Raw genomic sequence first — 19,373 nt, forward strand, 5'->3', positions numbered from 1 at the left:
TAATTTCTTAATTAGGGCAAACCTTTAGTAAAATAAAGAATACCTCATAGTTCTGGAAAAGTACCAAGGGTAACATAACTTGCTGACTGCTCTTAAAACAAAAAATAAGGTTCAAATTTGTGGCTGGTGAAAAGAAAGTGTCCTTGAGTTGAATTAACTAGAGTTTAATTCATTGTTCATACCATCGGAATTTCATTTGAACAATGTGATATTGAACAGGAAATGAAAAACCTGAAAAACAATGATGAGTGAAAAAAATGTGCTGGTCTGTAGCCCTGATAACTTTGAGCTAACTTGGCATAGATGGATTTGAGTTAGCTAAGATTCAAATCCATGTCTATCTCTTTGAACCTAAAAAAAAATTTTTTTTTTTTTTTGGATTTGAATCTTACCCATACTTCCTACTAAGGCTATAAAAAAATAAACCAAAGCAGTTAACACTTCTGACTCATAATGACCCCATGTGTGTCTGGATAGAAATGTGCTCCATAGGGTTTTCAATGGCTGATTTTTCAGAAAATCGCCAGGCTTTTCTTCCCAGGCACCTCTGGGTGAACTCAAACCTACAACCTTCTGATAGCTGAATGTGTTAAACATTTTGCACCACGCGAGGACTCTTCTAAGGCTATAGATATGGATAAGTTATTCTTTTGGGTCCTCACTTTCCTTACAGGTCTAATGGGGAGAATGATACCAGTTGTTTAAGGATAAATGAAATAATGCATTTGAAATGCCAGACATAAAATGGGTACTCAATAATTCCTACATTTTCTTATCACTGCTGTGTATAATTTTCAGAAGGAATTTTGAGACCATCTTGTTTCCTTGAGAATTTTTGTTGATGCTAAACTAAACTAAGAACAAATTCAGAAAAGTCAGTGCTAACAAGAGAGCTGTGAAAACGAAATCTCACTCCCTTCTGGTGACCGTGTAGTTTGGAACATCTCTTTTGGGAAACGATAGAGCAGCGGGTATTGTTAACACTACAGTGGTATAAGAATGCACTATTTAATAAGTATGGGTTAGGAAAGTATGGGTTAGGAGAATTGAGAAGACAGAAAGACCTTTTGATAATTTAATGGGAAAAAGAGAACCCAGTGGAATCAGGAAATGTATTTCTGGTAAACACTGGAAAATTTTACAGAAAGAAAAAACAGACAATCTTCATTGAAAAGAATTAAAACTTTCCCTCCTACTTTCGGCCTGTGTAACTGCATGACTTAACTATCTACAGAAGTCAACAACTATAGCAGATGGTGGGGCAAGCACCTGGGGTATTGGCAGGCAGAAAGTGGGAGAGATTAATTCTGTGGTAAAGGTTTTTCAGCCCCAACCTGGAATTCAGTGTCCTGTGTGCCAAAGGAAGGAGTGAAAACACACCCTGATGACAATCCAGCCAGTGTCAGCACATCCAGTGAGTTCCACTGAGAGGCCAATAAACAGCACCGACCTCAAGGAGTCCCATGAGGGGCCATGAGTGGCGTGTGACTGGTTTTCCAGATGGATGCCATCCTGACATCTCTGGGTCCGTGCACAAGGCACACACCCGTATGTGACATACACCATCTTGACTCTTCTGTTACTTACACCTCTTTCACTTTTAGTGTGAGAGATTGTCTTTTTTCCCAAACATTTCCTGGATACAGGGAAAAGATAAGAGGAGATGTATACTGTCTACCAACATCCCATGAAACTAATAATTTGTGAGAAAAATGTACATAGATGAGGTCCCAGGGTAATAGATCCAGAAGATGTTTACACAGTCCTAGGACCACACTACTAGGTCTGGAAAGTATACAGAAAATACATAAAGATGTTCTCCCAGGTATTATCAAGTTAAAATTAAATATCTTAAGGTAATATACATACAAAAAATGAGAAAATACTTAATTCGTAGATTATGCCTCTAAGAAAAATTGTAAGCATGAAAATAACATGTCAATATCAAGTAATGTTTCTGGAAAAAAGAAGATCCAATATTTCATGTGTGTGATAATTGCAGCCATATGAGACCATACTCACAAAAATGACAAAGAATATAAAAAATGAGAATACTTACATGGGTGGTATGCTTTTGGAAGATTGTTTTTTATGTTGATTTAAAAATAAAACAAGAACTTGTTTTTGGAGGTTTTTTTTGTTTTTCTTTTAAGATAAACTCTTTAATATGCCCGCATCTTTTCAGAATTGGAAAGAACAAAAGATTTCAATATTTCACTGAGAACACGATAAACTCATCAGCATGAGTTCCTAGGTGTGGCATTTATTTGGAAGTGAATTGTAATAAGAAACAAGATATATTCCCATGACTTTAAGATTAAAAGCAGAAAGGAAACAAACAAACAAACAAACACCCTTCAAGACCTGTAAAAGTTAATGATCTCACCATCACATTGACCAGATGTACTTATTTATGTCACAGAATAAAGAAATTGAAGCCATCGGAAAAGCACACTGTATCTCACTTAATGTTTCTGTAGGAATTTTTCGCCTCTGCCTTTTCCTGAGTTCTGCCAAATATAAAGTCGACCTTGACATTGTTTTACCATATTGGCCTTCTCCCCTTAGTTATTAAACCTGAAAATGGCAGAAAAAAATATGAGGGGATCATGGTTCTTAAGGAATATCCACCATCTCTTAAGGAAAGTATATTTTCTAGGTCAAAAGTCCACAGATAATCAGGGAGAAAAGGTGCAAGCTGATACCTGACGCTACAAAGCCGTCAGGAATGTGGAAGGGAGTATTTTATTCCAAACCTTTGCAGATGTGAAAGCACAGATTTAGGAAGGTTAAAGGACTGGCCAAATGTATGTGTTTGTCAGTGGCACTGCAGGAACAGAACTTATCTTCCGGGAGTACCACCCCTGCATCTTCAAGTGTTCTGTGCTCTTTGGGCCACTCTGCGAACTTGAAAAATACTTGGATTCATGGATGTATGTCTAAGCAGAAAGCTTCCAGATAGGGTCTAAATACCAATTAACCCTTTGTCATTCTGAGCAGATTAATTGTGCTTACTTTTCACCTAGCATTGTTGTTGTTAGCGTCTGTGGAATCAACTCCGACTCATGGCAACCCCACGTACAACAGAATTGAACTTTGCCTGGTAGCATCAATTTCACGACTGTTGATACACTCAAGGTTCTTGTTGCAGCCACTGTGTATTTTGAGTGCCTTCCAACTCATCTTCCAGCACTATATTAGACAATATTCTGTTATGATCAATAGGGTTTTCATTGTCTAATTTTAAGAAGTAGATCACCAGGTCTTTTTCCCTAGCCTGTCTTAGTCTGGGGACTCTACTGAACCTTATCCACCAGGGATAACCCTGCTGGTGTTTGGAATATCAGTGGCATAGCTTCCGGCATCACAGCAACATGCAAGCCACTGCAGTATGACAAACTGACAGATGGGTGGTAGACTTAGAATATCCACACATTAAAAATCCTCCTTTCTCTTGGATTCTAACTACTCCTCCTCTGATATCTTTCCAATCAAATAACTATAAGAGCATTTTTTTTTTAATTTCTTTTCATTAAGAGTGTAGACGTTTTCCTCTAATCCTGTTGAAGGCACATTTCCAAGAAGCCTAAATAACTAGACACCAGACCTGAGACTGCCCAAGTTAAGCATTGCAAAGGAGCATAAAATTCCTCCACTTCTTTCTAGCTCTACTTCTCTGTGTATATTGGCCTATTTCCTAGCAGGTTATAAACTCTGATATGGCTCATAAGGTAATTAGTGTTGGAAATTTCCTTTAATTAGAAGTGATGATCAGAAACCAAAGACCCCTGAAATGCAGTCAAGAACTGGGGTATTAGGTTAATTTCTTTCTTTCTTCTTCTTCCTTTTTTAAATTTGACTTTCGAATATGTCCACTGTATGGAGAATGTTTCTTACAGTTTTTCATTCCTGACTACTCCTGACTTAATGGGGAAGTACACTCATAAATATTTAGAGACAGAAGCATTGCATGCACGCAAACTTTTAAAATGTTAACTTATAAATAAATCTATTCAAACTTGTAAAGGCGTGCATACTTCATAGAAGACTATGTTAAGGCCATTTCAATAATTCAGCTACTTCAAGGAAATCATCTACAAAAACTAGGGTCAAAAATTTTTATTTTATAATGGACCATATGTTGATGGGTTTCAATGCTAGTTTCAACTATGGAATTAATCAGTATCCAAAAACAATGGGTTATCTGAGAAAATTTGTAGACTGTTTTCACATTTTACTGTTTATTTTTATATTCTCTTTTAGAATCTGTACTTCAAGGATGATTGCTTTGGATTATGTTTACTGTTACCTAAAACTTGCATTTTCTCTATTAATATGGGAACCAATAGGGAGAGGCAGTGGCAATGCTGATGTAAACTGCATCTATTCGTTGAATGATCAGTTACATGAATTAAGATTTATATGTAGCTACCAATTTGGGGGAGTTCCTGGGTGGTGCAAAAGGCTAGTGCACTTGGCTGAAAACCAGAAGGCTGGAGGTTGGAGTCCACCCATAGGTCACCTCAGAAGAAAGGCTAGGGGGACTACTTCCAAAAAACCAGTCATTAAAAACCCTGTGGAGCACAGTTCTACTCTGACGTACATAGGTCGCCATGAGTCAGAGTTGACCTGAAGGCAATTGGCTAACTGGTTAATAACTTCTGAAAACCATTTACAAACTAAACTATAAGAAAGAATGAATAAGTTTTATTCCAATGGAAACAAACCATAAAACCTATTTCGGGTTAATTCCTTGGACTGTCCTTGCAAGTATGTGAAGTTTGGCTAAAATGAAAAAAAATGAAGTTGATTCTGAACTGAAACAACTAGGGCTGAGGAAAGAGAATGGCTGTTAATTGAGAGAAGAGTTTCAGTGAACACTGTTCTAAATTCTTTGGTAAATAAAGATCATACAGTCTCAGATTTAGGAATAGCTATCCTATTGGGTTAAAAATATGAGTGCCTATTAGTAAACACCTAAGTATTCAAAACTTTATTTTGGTTCAGGCTTATTTCATGGGAAGGAAGTCTCTGGTGTGTTTTGAGTTTTGGGACAGAATCTAATAATCCAAATTGTTGTTGTTAGGTGCGGTGGAGTCAGTTCTGACTCATAACGACCCCCTGCACAACAGAACAAAACACTACCAGGTCCTGCACCATCCTCATGATCATTGTTATGCTTGAGCCCGTTGTTGCAGCCACTGTGTTAATCCATCTCCTTGAGAGTCTTCCTCTTTTGTGATGACCCTCTACTTTGCTGACCATGATGTCCTTCTCCAGGGACTGGTCCCTCCTGACAACCTGTCCAAAGTGTGTGAGACAAAGTCTCGCCACCCTTGCTTCCAAGGAGCATTCCGGCTGTACTTCTTCCAAGACAGATATGTCCATTCTTCTGACAGTCTGTGGTATATTCAGCATTTTTTGCCAACACCATGATTCAAAAGCATTAATTCTTCTTCAGTCTTCCTTATTCATTGTCCAGCTTTTGCATGCATATAAGGTGACTGAAAATACTGTGGCTTGGGTCAGGCTTACCTTAGCCCTTAAAGTGGCATCTTTGCTTTTTAACACTTTAAAAAGGTCTTTTGCAGCAGATTGTCCCAATGCAATACATCCTTTGATTTCTTGACTGCTGCTTCCATGGACTTTGATTGTGAATCCAAGTAAAATAAAATTCTTTACAACTTCAATGTTTTTTCCATTTATCATGATATTGCTTATCGGTCCAGTTGTATTTTTATTTTCTTTATGTTAAGGTGTAACCCATACTAATGGCTATAGTCTGATCTTCACGAGTAAGTGCTTTAAGTCCTCATCACTTTCAGCAAGGGAGGTTGTGTCTTCTGCATATCGTAGATTATGAGTCTTCCTCCAATACTGATGCCTATTCTTCATATAGTCCAGCTTCTTGGATTATTTGCTCAGCATACATATTGAATAAGTATGGTGAAAGGATACAGCCCTGATGCACACCTTTCCTGACTTTAAACCATGAAATGTCATAATCCAAATTAGTTTATTATATTTGTAGTATGTAGAAATTTATTGGAGACCAAATAAGGTAAACCTTTGCATCTCTGTTTTAGAGTTGACTCTTCATGTAGAATACAATTTCTCTCCTAGTTTGTTGTTGATGTTATTTCTTTATGCCCAAATTATGAAACTCATATATAATATGGATTTTCCTCCAAATTACCTGAGCATAACTTCAAGAATGATGTTATGGATTGAATTGTGCCCCCCCCCAAACATGTGTATCAATTTGGCTAGGCCAGAATTCCCAGTATTGTGTGATTATCCACAATTTGTCATCTGATGTGATTTTCCTATGTGTTGTAAATCCTACCTCTATGGTGTTATTGAGATGGGATTAGTGGCAGTTATGTTAATGAGGCAAAACTCAATCTACAAGATTAGATTTTGTCTTAAGCCAATCTCTTTTTTAAAAAATAATTTTCATTGTGCTTTAAGTGAAAGTGTACAAATCAAGTCAGTCTCTCACATATAAACTTATATACACCTTACTACGTACTCCCACTTATTCTCCCCCAATGAGTCAGCCTGCTCGCTCCTTCCAGTTTCTCCTTTCATGACCATTTTGCCAGTTTCTAACCCCCTCTACCCTCACATCTCCCCTCCAGGCAGGAGATGCCAACATAGTCTCAAGTGTCCACCTGATGCAAGTAGCTCAGTCCTTATCAGAATGTCTCTCCAACCCATTGTCCAGTCCAATCCATGTCTGATGAGTTGGCTTCGAGAATGGTTCCTGTCCCGGGCCAACAGAAGGTTTGGGGACCATGACCGCCGGAATTCTTCTAGTCTTAGTCAGACCATTAAGTCTGGTCTTTTTATGAGAATTTGGGGTCTGCTATCCCACTGTTCTCCTGCTCCCTCAGGGGTTCTCTGTTGTGTTCCCTGTCAGGGCAGTCATCAGTTGTGACCAGGCACCATCTAGTTCTTCTGGTCTCGAAATGATGTAGTCTCTAGTTCATGTAGCCCTTTCTGTCTCTTGGGCTCATAATCACCTTGTGACCTTGGTGTTCTTCATTCTCCTTTGATCCAGGTGGGTTGAGACTCATTGATGCATCTTAGATGGCCGCTTGCTGGCATTTAAGACCCGAGACACCACACTTCAAAGTGGGATGCAGAATGTTTTCTTAATAGAATTTATTTTGCCAGTTGATTAGATGTCCCCTGAAGCCATAGTCCCCAAACCCCTGCCCCTGCTCCACTGACCTTCAAAGCTTTCAGTTTATTCAGGAAGCTTCTTTGCTTTTGCTCCAGTCTAGTTGAGCTGACCTTCCATGTATTGAGTATTGTCCTTCCGTTCACCTAAAGTAGTTCTTGTCTACTGTCTAATCAGTAAATAACCATCTCCCACCCTCCCTCCCCCCTCTCGTAACCACAAAAGAATGTGTTCTTCTCAATTTAAACTATTTCTCAAGATCTTATAAGAGTGGTCATATACAACATTTGTCCTTTTGCATCTGACTAATTTCACTTAGCATAATGCCTTCCAGGTTCCTCCATGTTATGAAAGGTTTCACAGATTCATCACTGTTCTTTATCGGTGTGTAGTATTCCACTGTGTGAATAGACCATAATTTATTTATCCATTCATCCATTGATGGACACCTTGGTTGCGTCCATCATTTTGCTATTGTAAACAGTGCTGCAATAAACAAAGGTGTGCATATATCTGTTCGTGTAAAGGCTCTTATTTCTCTAGGATATATTTCTAGGAGTGGGATTTCTGGGATGTATGGTAGTTCTATTTCTAGCTTTTTAAGGAAACCCCAGATCGATTTCCAAAGTGGTTGTACCATTTGACATTCCCACCAGCAGTGTGTAAGTGTTCCAATCTCTCCACAGCCTCTCCAACATTTATTATTTTGTGTTTTTTGGATTAATGCCAGCCTCGTTGGAGTGAGATGGAATCTCATTGGAGTTTTAATTTGCATTTCTCTAATGGTTAAGCCAACCTCTTTTAAGATATAAAAGAGAGAAGCAACCAGAGAGACATGGGGACCTAATATCACCAAAAAAGCATCACCAGGACCAGAACATGTCCTTTGGACCTAGCGTTTCTGTGTGTAGAAGCTCTGAGACCAGAGGATGACTGATTAAAAAGGACCTTCCTCCAGAACTGACAGAGACAGAAAGACTTCCCCTGGAGCTGGCACCCTGAATTTGGATTTCTTGCCTACTAGAATGTGAGAGAATAAACTTCCGTTTGTTGAAGCCATCCACTTGTGGTATTTCTTTTATAGCAGCACTAGGTATCCAAGACAGATGAGCTAGTAGAGTCTTTTCTACTCACTCTATTTCTCTCTCTAGACTTATAAGACTCACAGAGTCATTCGTAATGTGAGTGTTCAAATCAGTTCGACCAACACTTACAAAGAAGCTGCTCTATTGTAATGAATGTGCCAAATTCTTTGCCAGGAACTCCTGTTGGTTTGCAAAGTCATAAGTAGGAACTCTTGGCAAAGACTCAAAAGCCCCAAAGCAGCTGTCTGAAATGAGTTGAAGTTATTATTTTTTGTTGTTGTTGAGTTTTGACTGATAAGCAGATACATTATTTATTCAAGAAGTTTCTCTTGAGTCATTTTTTTCTGATAATTATAATATCACGTGACCTCATTATTTCAGAACTATATGCCTTCAGTTCATGAGCTGTAATTTTTTGATAGACTTAATTTCTTTAGAGCAGTTTTAGGTTTATATAAAATTTGCACAGTAATTACAGAGAATTCCCATAAACCCTCTCTCTTGGAGAAGCCAACATGGCACTACAGACAGAAGCACCACGTCATCCCTCCACAGCAAAGACCTGAAAAACTGAGTAAAACAGAGACAAATGTCAATCCTGGAACCCTAAGCATCAAATGAAGAGATAAAGAACTCAGCCAAGCACCCAATGGAAGAAGAAACTGACAGGAACAGAGAGCAAGGAGAGATACTAGAGGTCGCCTATCAGCTAATGCAGCACAGATTTGCAGTCTTGGACTCCCATAGGCAACTGGCAAACCGGGAGCATGGGAAAGGAGCTTCACAAGGGTCCCAGGAGGAGACAGAGCACCTGGCAACTAGTGATACACATTTTCCCAACCCCTCACCCTTCTTTTCTCCCATTTAGCCCCCACTGCTTCCTAGATATGGCAGTCACTTGGCTGGTTGAGAGCTGTGGATTCTGTGCTGCCACTTGGATTCACCTCACTGATGTCAAGGAGCAGCAGATGGGGAGCATGGGAAAGTAGCTCCATGGAGCTCCCAACAGGGGACAGAGCACCTGGTCAACAGTGATATACACTTTCCAACCTCCACCCTTTCCCCCCTCACCCAGCCTCCACTGCTGCCTTTCCGGCGGTGGTTGCTTAGCTGGCCTGGAGCTGCAGACTCCATGCTGCCATGTGGATTTGCCCCACTCACATCGAAGAGTGGTGGACAGGGAGCACAGGAAAGTGGCTCCATGGAGCTGCCAACAGGAAACAGAGCACCTGCCCCTCCCCTTCAGCTGGACCTGCCCTGCTGCACCATAGCTGAGTGATTGGCCCTGCCCCTTGGACAAGGAGGTGAAAAATATTGTGCCCACAGACAAGCAAACAACAAAGAATGCACAGCCCACCTGCTCAGACATAACCAAGTAAAAGAAACAAAAGGATGAAACAAACAAACCTACAATCAATAAATGAAGAAAATACTATTAAAATGTCTGAAGACAGCAACAATATCAAAACATATAAAAAACAGCACAGGATCGTTCCAGTAGGTATCAAAAATAAAACACCAGATAACTTTCCAGTAGGAGAAAAGGCACTAGAACTACCTGATAGGGAATTCAAATCTCTAATATTCAGAGCTATCCAAGAGTTGAAGCAAAAAGCTGACAAAAACGAGGAAAAAAAAGAGGCAAATTTATGGAAAAGGCAGAATAATTCATGGAAAACACAGACCAAAAAAAATGGAACAATTCAGGAAAATAACACAGGAATAAAATGCCAAAATAAATTCACAACTAGAAATCATACAAAAACAGCAATTACAAATCCCAAACGATAAACAACAGAATTTCAGAAATGGACAGTGTCATGGAATTGCTGAGGAATAGGTTTGAACAATGGAAGACAGGATCAGTGAAACTGAAGATAAACATTTGGATACAACTTTGAGGAAAAATGAGAAAAAAAAACAAAGAAAAATGAAGAATCCCTGAGAATTATGTGGAATACAATCGAAAGCAGAATTTTTTGAGTGATCATAGTTCCAGAACAGGGGGAGAAAAGGGGAAAACACAGAGAGGAGAACTGAAGAATTGCTGACAGAAAATTTCCCTAATATCATGAAAGATGAAAAGCTGACCATCCAAGAAGCTTGATGAACCCCATATAGGATAGACCCCAAAAGAAAATCACCAAGGCATATCATAATCACGCTCGCTAAAACCGAAGACAAAAAATCCTGAGAGCAGCTTGAGAAAAACAAAAATTCACATGCAGAAGAGAAAGAAAAAGACTAAGCTCTAATTATTTGGCAGAAACCATGCAGGCAAGAAGGCAATGGGATGACATATATAAAACCTTGAAAGAAAAAAAAAATTGCCAACAAGAATGATGTATCCTGCAAAACTCTTGTTGAAATATGTTGGTAAAACTAGGACATTTCCAGATAAACAGAAATTAAGGGAATATGTAAAAATCAAACCAAATTTACAAGAATTATTAAAGGATTCCTTCGGTTTCCAAATAAACAACATCAGACCACAGCCTGAATCCAGGACACAATACCAGCCAGATACCATCCTAGGAAATGAACTTTCAAGGACTGTCCAAAACCAAAAGAATTACACCAGGGAAACCAAAGAGAGATTAACCTGTAAATGACAACAACATCAGAACAATAAAAGAGGAAATAAAAGGTGTAGGTATACTACTTTCTAATGGAGAGGAAGGCAAGGTGATACCAAGTAATAATAGACTGGTTCAAACCTAGGAAGATAACGGCAAATTTCAAGGTAATCACAAAGAATATTAACAAAACTACTTATCAAAATAAAGAAGAAAAACATAATGTCTCAGTAAAAACAAAATCTACAAAAACAGGACAAGAAAAAAATCCACAAACAAAAGGAATTCAGCATAGGAAGTAAAAGGCACAAAGAAAATGTAAGCACCACACACACACACAAAAAAAAAACCTACAAAATGACGTCAATAAACTCACACCTATCAATTACATTGAATGTAAATGGCCTAAATACACCCATAAAGAGACAAAGAGTGACAGAATAGATAAAATCAGGATCCATCAATTTGCTGTCTACAAGAGACACATCTTAGAAACAAAGATGTAAATTTATTAAAAATCAAAGGATGGAGGAAAATATACCAAGGAAATAACTACCAAAAAAGATCAGGAGTGGCAATGCTAATCTCAGATAAAATAGACTTTAAAACAAAATCCACCATATAAGATAGGGAAGGGCACTATATAATGATTAAAGGGACGATCCATCATGAAGGCATAACCCCAATAAACATCTACACACCCAATGACAAGCCTCCAAAATACATAAACTCTACCAGCACTGAAAAGAGAAATTGACAGTTTCACAATAATAGTAAGAGACTTCAACAAACCACCCTCGGTAAAGGACAGAACATCTAGAAAGAAACTCAACAAACATACAGAAGAGCTAAAGAACAAACAACTTGACCTCACAGACAAATATAGAACACTCCATCCAACAGCTGCAAGGAACACATTCTTTTCCAATGCACATGGAATGCTCTCCAGGATAGACCACATTTTAGGCCATAGAGCAACCCTCAAAACACTGAACACTGAAATGATACAAAGTTATTTTTTTTTTTTTTTATCTTCTCTGACTAGGATGCCATCAAAGTAGAAATTAACAACAGGAAGAGCAAGGAAAAAAAAAAATCAATTACAAGGAAATTGAATAACACCCTCCTTAAAAACCACTGGGTAATAGAAGAAATTAGAGATGGAATCAAAAAACTCCTAGAATCAAATGAGAATGAAAACACATCATACCAAAACCTTTGATACACAACAAAGGCAGTCCTCAGAGGTCAATTTATAGCAATAGATGCACACATCAAAAAAGAAAAACAGGACAAAATCAAAACATTAGCTACACAACTAAAACAAATAGAAAGAGAACAGCAAAAGAAGCCTGTAGCCAACGGAAGAAAGACCAGGGGAGAAATAAATGACATAGAGAATAGGAAAACAATAGAAAGAATCAACAAAACCAAAAGTTGGTTCTTTGAAAGGATCAACAAAATTGACAAATCACTGGCTAAACTCACAAAAGAAAAACAGGAGAGGACAGAAATAATGCAAATAAGAAATGAAATGGGGGACATTACAACACACCCAACTGAAAAAAAAAGGATCTGTACTCCAACAAATTTGCAAACCTAGAGGAAATGGACAAATTTCTAGAAACATACTACCTACCCAAACTAACACAAAATGATGTTGAAAATCTGATCAGAACCATAACAAGAGAAGAGATTGTAAAGGTAATAAAAAGCCTCCCAATAAAAAAAAAAAAAGCCAGACCCAGATGGCTTCATGGGAGAATTCTACCAAACATTCAGAGAAGAGCTTACACCAGTACTACTCAAACTATTTCAGAACATAGAAAAGAAAGGAATATTTCCAAATTCATTCTATGAAGCCAGCATAACCCTGATACCAAAACCAAAGATGCCAAAAAAAGAAAATTACAGAGCAATATCTCTTATGAATATATGTGCAAAAATTCTCGACAAAATTCTAGCCAAGAGAATTCATCATCATATAAAAAAAAAATAACACACCAAGACCAAGTAGGATTTATACCAGGTATGTAAGGATGGTTCAACATTAGAAAATCAATCAGTGTAATAAACCACATAAATAAAAGGAAAGGAAAGAATCACATGGTCATCTCAATCTACGCAGAAAAGGCATTCGACAAAGTCCAACACCCATTCCTGATAAAAATTCTCAATAAAATAGGTATAGAAGGACAATTTCTCAACATAATAAAGGTCAGCTATGCAAAACCAACACCCAACATCATTCTTAATGGAGAGGGGCTGAAAACATTTCCCCAGAGGACAGGAACAAGACAAGGATGCCCTTTATCACCACTCCTATTTAATATTTTGCTGGAAGTCCTAGCTAGGGCAGTAAGGCAAGAAAATGAAATAAAGGGCATCCAAATTGGTAATGAAGAAGTAAAACTGTCCCTATTTGTGGATGATATGATTCTATACATAGAAAACACCAAAGACTTCACGAGAAAACTACTGGAACTAATAGAAAGATTAAGCAGAGCATCAGGATACAAGAAAGACATACAAAAATCAGTTGGACTTCTATACACCAAATGGAAAGAATGATGAAAAGGAAATCAGGAAAACAATACCATTTATAATAGTCCCTAAAAAAATAAAATACTTAGGAATAAATCTAACCAGGGATATAAAAGACCTATGCAAAGAAAATTGCAAAACACTGCTGTAAGAAACCAAAAGAGATCTACGTAAATGGAAAAACATACATGCTCATGGATAGGTAGACTCAACAGTGTGAGAACAACAAGACCCAAAGCATTTACAAATACGATGCAATCCTGAGTCAAATACCAAAAACATTCTTTAAAGAGATGGAAAAACTAATCATTAACTTTATATGGAAAGGAAAGAGGCTCTGGATAAGTAAAGCACTATTGAAAAAGAAGAATAAAGTAGGAGGACTTGTACTACCTGACCTCAGAACCTACTATATAACTACAAAAAAACAAAAACCCAAACCCAGTGCCGTCGAGTCGATTCCGACTCATAGCCACCCTATAGGCCAAACTAGAACTGCCCCATAGAGTTTCCAAGGAGCGCCTGGAGGATTCGAACTGCTGACCTTTTGGTTAGCAGCTGTAGCACTTAACCACTACACCACCAGAGTTTCCTATATAGCTACAGTAGTCAAAAAAAGCCTGGTACTGGTACGACAGATACAGTGACCAATGGAACAGAATTGAGAGCTCAAATATAAACCCATCCACCCATGGTCACCTGATCTTCAGCAAGGGCCCAAATGGGGAAAAGACAGTCTGTTAACAAATCCTGCTGGCAAAACTAGATGTCCATCTCCAAAAAATGAAACAGGGCCCATACCTCACACCATACACAAAACTAATTCAAAATAGATTAGAGACCGAACTGTAAAGCCAAAAACTATAAAGTTCATAGAAGAAAAAATAGGATCAACACTAGAGACCCTAATACATGGCATTAACAGGATACAAACCATAACCAACAGCACACAAATTCTAGGAGATAAACTAGATATCGGAGATCTTCTAACGATTAAACACTTATGCTCATCAAAAGACTTCACCAAAGGAATAAAAACAGAACCTACAGACTGGGAAAAAACTTTTTGGCTACTACAAATCAGACAAAGGTCTAATCTCTAAAATCTACAGGAAAATCCAGCACCTCTGCAACAAAAGACAAATAATCCCAATTAAGAAATGGGCAAAGGAAATGAACAGATGCTTCACTAAAGAAGATATTAAAGCAGCTAACAGGCACATGAGGAAATGCTCGAGAACACCAGCAATTAGAGAAATGCAAATCAAAACCACAGTGAGATACCATCTCACCCTGGCATTACTGGCACAAATAATAATAATAAAAAAAACCCAGAAAATAACAAATGTTGGAGAGCTGCGGGGAGACTGAAACTCTTATGCACTGCTGGTGGGAATGCAAAATGATACAAACATTTTGGAAAATGATATGGCATTTCCTTAGAAAGCTAGAAGTAGAAATACCATATGATCCAGCAATCCCACTCTCAGGAATATATCCTAGAGAAATAAGAGTTGTCACATGAATACACATATGCACACCCATGTTCATTGCAGCATTGTTCACAAGAGAAAAAAGATGGAAACAACCTAGATGCCCATCAACAGATGAATGCATAAACAAACTATGGTACATACACACACACAATGGAGTATTAGGCAATGATAAAGAACAATGATGAATCAGCAAACATCTCATAACATGGATGAATCTGGAGGGCATTATGCTGAGTAAAATAAGTCAATCACAAAAGGACAAGTATTGTATGAGACCACTACTGTAAAATCTCATGAAAAGTTTTACACACACAAAAAAACAATCTTTGACGGTTATGAGGGAGGGGAGGAGTAGAGATGGGAAAACACTAAATAAGACAATAGCTAAGTGGTAACTTTGGTGAAGGGAAAGACGGCAAACAATACTGGGGAAGTCTGCACAACTTGTACAAGGCAAAGTCATGGAAGCTCTGTACACACATCCAAACTCCCTGAGGGACTGAATTGCTGGGCCGAGGGTTGTGGGAACCATGGTCTTGGGGATCATCCAGCTCAACTGGCATAATATAGTGTATAAATAAAATACTCTACATTATACTTTGGTGAGTAGTGTCTGGGGTCTTAAAAGCCTGTGTGTGGCCATCTAAGATACTCCACTACTCTCGCCCCTTCCGCAGCAAGGGAGAATGAAGAAAACCGAAGACACAATGTAAAGATTAGTTCAAAGGACTAATGGACCACAACTACAATGGCATCCACCATACTGAGTCCAGTACAACAAGATGGTGCCTGGCTACCACCACTGACTGTTCTGACAGGGATCATAATAGAGGGTCCCGGACAATGCTGGAGAAAAATGTAGAACAAAACTCTAATTCATTCACACACACACACAAACACACACACACACAAAACCAGACTTACTGGCCTGACAAAGACTGGAGAAACCCCGAGAGTATGGCCCCTGAACACCATTTTAGCTCAGTAATGAAGTCACTCCCGAAGCTCACACTTCAGTCAAAGATTAGACAGACCCGTAAAACAAAACGAGACTAAAGGGGCCCAACAGCCCAGGGGCAAGGACGAGAAGGCAGGAGGGGACAGGAAAGCTGGTAATAGGGAATCAAGGTTGAGAAGGGAGAGTGTTGACATGTCCTGGGTTTGTTAACCAATGTCATAAAACAATGTGTATACTAACTCTTTAATGAGAAGCTAGTTTGTTCTGTAAACCTTCAGTACGATTAAAAAAGGAAAAACAAAACAAAACCTTCTCTCCCCGGCTACACACAGTTTTTTATACTTAACATCATGCATTAGTGCGGTACATTTGTTATAATTGATGAATCACTATTAATACATTATTACTAACTAAAGTCCATAAGATTTGCTCTTTGTGTTGGGTAGTTCTGTTGGTTTTGAAAAATGCATAATGTTGTGTATCCACCACTGCAGTATCATACAGAATAATTTCACCGCCCTAAAAATGCCCTTCATCCCTTCCCCCTCCATGAACTCCTGGTAACTGCTGATCTTTTTATTGTGTCTATAGTATTGCCCTTGGAAACTCTATGGGGCAGTTCTACTCTGTCCTGGGTTTGGCACTGGGTTTGTTTGTTTGTTTTTTATAGTATTGCCCTTTCCAAAATGTCATATACTTAGTATCAAACATACGTAATCTTTTCATATTGACCTCTTTCATTTAGTGATGTTCATTTAAGGTTCCTTTATGTCTTTTTGTGTTTAATAGTTCATTTCTTTTTATCACTAAATAGTTGACTAAAGGTTGGCAGTTCGAACCCACACAGTGGCATCATAGGGGAAAGACCTGGAGATCTTCTCCTGTAAAGACTATAGCCTAGTTCTACCCTGTCTCATGGGGTTGCTGAGAGTTGAAAATGACTCAACAGCACCTAATAACAACAACATCTTTTGGTTTAAATATGATTTCAGGGGGTAGTTTCAGCTTAAGATTTCCTCAGGGAAGTATTTTTTTTGGGGGGGTCATCCAGCCTTAATGGCTCTAGAAAGTCTGGATCCCATGATAATTTGAAGTTCTCTTCCACATTTTCCCCTCTTTTGATAAGGATTCTTCTACAGAATCTTTGATCAAAACTTTCAGCAATGGTAGCCAAGTACCATCCAGCTCTGATCTCATGGCAAAGGAGGCAGTTGTTCATGGCAGTAATTAACTGTATTTTTATGCAAATAAAGCATACATTCTACGTTTTTTGCCAACCAAATCCTCTCGTAAGTGCGCTATGCTATTTTTTTTTACAGCAACATGTAAAAAAATTAGCATAGCATACTTACAAAAATACCTCACGGGGGGGAGGGTGCAGTTGGCAAAAAAAAAAAAAAAAATAGACACATGCTTTATTTGAGTAAAAATATTGTAGACATGCATTCCAGTTCCTTCTCCAATTCCTGACCCTCCTTCTTTCTGATGCTTCAATTCCTGGCCCTCCTTCTCTGATGCTCCAATTCCTGACCCTCCTTCTTTCTCTGATGCTCCAAGCGAAGAGACCAACTGTTGTACCTTACCACTTGCAAGCTTTTAAGACCCCAGGCACTACACAGTGAACTAGAAAATGGAACAGAAGCACTAAAATCAATGAGACCAATTGGTTGGAATGTCTCACAAAACTATGCCTCTAAACCAGGAAAACAAATCCCATGAGGTGTCTGGCTGTATATAGGCAGTATCAGCAACTGCTTTTTTTTTTTTTTTTGGTAGACATATACATAACACAACACTTGCGAATTTAATCTTTTTCAGTGATTCAATTGCATTAATCATATTATGCAATCATTTCCCTTAATTAATGCTAAATTTCCCTTCATCATAAACAGAAACTCACTACTTCTCGGACAATGGCTCCCCCCACTTTCCTTCCTTACCTCCCCTGGTAACCACTAATAAACTTTGAACTTTTATCCATTTTTTAGTTGGGTTGTTTTCTTGTTGTTGAGTTTTAAGAATTCTTTCTGTATTTTGGTTACAAATCCTTTATTGGATATGTGTTTTGCAAATATTTTCTACCAGTGTATGGTTTATATTTTCATTCTCTTAACAGTGCCTTTTGCAGAGCAGCTTTTAATTTTAATGAAGGCCAATTTACCAAATTTTTTTCATGGATCGTATTTGTGCTGTAGTATCTAAAACACACACCACATTTAAAAGTCATCACCAAACCTAAAGCCACCTAGATTTTCTCCTATGTTATCTTCTAGAAGAGTTACAATTTTGCATTTTACATTTAGGTCCATCATCCTTTTTGAGTTAATTTTTATGAAAGATGTAAAGTATATGTCAAGATACGCTTTTTTTTTTTTTTTTTTGGCATGTGAATGCGCAGTTGTTTCAGCATCTTTTGTTACAAAGAATATTCTTTCTTCTTTGAATTGCCTTTGCCCCTTTGTCAAAGATCAGTTGACCATATTTGTGTGGATCTGCTTCTGGCCTCTCTATTGCATTCCATTGATCAATATGTCTAATTTTTTCACCAATACAACACTGTCTTGTTCACTGCAGCTTTATTATATATAATAATAATATATTATTATATTTATAATAATATAATAAGTCTTGAAGACAGATAATGTCAGTTTTCTGATATTGTTCTTTTTCGTCTTCTTCATGATATATGCATTGAGGGTCTTTTTTGTCTTTCCATATTAACTTTAGAATTAATTGGTCAAAATCTACAAAAGAACTTGTTAGGATTTTGACTGGAATTGCATTGAATCTTCAGACTAAGTTGGGCAGGATTAACATCTCCCTAATATTGAGTCACTCTGTCTATGAAAATGGGATAGATTTCCATGTGTTTACATCTTCTTTAATTTCTTTCATCAGTTTTGTGGTTTTCCTCATATGTATTTTGTCTATATTTTGTTATATTTATACTTAAGTATTTAATTAAAAAAATGTGGTGCTAATGTAAATGGTGTTTTGTTTTAAATTTCAAATTTTATTTGTTCATTGTTGGCCTTTAGGAAAGCAATTCAATTTTGTATATTAACCTTGTCTCCCACAACATTGCTATAATTGCATTTTATTTCCAATTTTTTGCTGTCATTGTTGATTCATATTGTTTCCATGGGCAATCATTGTCTGAGAGCAAAGACAGTTTTATTTATTCATTCTCAATTTGTATACATTTCTTTCTTCCTTTTTTTTTTTTCCTTTTCTTGTTGCATCACATAGGGCTTCCAGTACCATGTTGAATAGGAGGTGTGTGAGAACATACTTGTCTTTCTCCTGATCTTTGGGGGAAAGTGACCAGTTTCTCACCATTAAGTAGGGTAGCTCTAGGATTTTTGTAGACATTCTTTATCCATTAAGAAAGTTTCCCTTTATTTCAAGTTTTCTGAGAGTTTTTATCATGAATGGATGTTGGATTTTGTCAAATTGTTTTCCTACATCTACTGATATGATCACACAATTTTTCTTCTTTAGCTTATTGATGCGATGCGTTAGATTAGT

Source organism: Elephas maximus, chromosome 13 (assembly GCF_024166365.1).
Source record: "Elephas maximus indicus isolate mEleMax1 chromosome 13, mEleMax1 primary haplotype, whole genome shotgun sequence".
In the NCBI taxonomy this organism is placed as follows: domain Eukaryota; kingdom Metazoa; phylum Chordata; class Mammalia; order Proboscidea; family Elephantidae; genus Elephas; species Elephas maximus.